This window comes from Orycteropus afer, unplaced genomic scaffold, assembly GCF_000298275.1.
Source record: "Orycteropus afer afer isolate SDZICR_OR568_19922 unplaced genomic scaffold, OryAfe1.0 scaffold00488, whole genome shotgun sequence".
NCBI lineage: Eukaryota > Metazoa > Chordata > Mammalia > Tubulidentata > Orycteropodidae > Orycteropus > Orycteropus afer.
Window position 1 is genome coordinate 761,450 of NW_006922075.1, and position 375 is coordinate 761,824.

Sequence of the window (375 nt, forward strand, 5' to 3'; positions counted from 1 at the left end):
GTTAGAAGGGACACACACACACACACACACACACACACCCCTCCGCCGTCAGTTCCGGGTTAGAAGGGACACACACACACACACACACACACACCTCCGCCGCTGCCCCGAGGGAGGGGTGGGAAAACTAGCGCGGGTGACTAGGGAGACGCCGCCTTAAAGGGCCCAACCTCCCAAACCCAGAGCCGTGGCAAAGGGTAAGCCCCTTCTTTTGGTAATGATGGGTTACCTTTAAGCACCGTTCATGTATTAGGCAGTTCATTCTTATGCTTGAAACAACTTTACAAAATAGGTATTTTTAACCCTGTTTTACAAATAGGAAACAAGGCTTAGAGAGATGCTAGATGGGGGATTCAAATCCACAGCTGTCCAGAT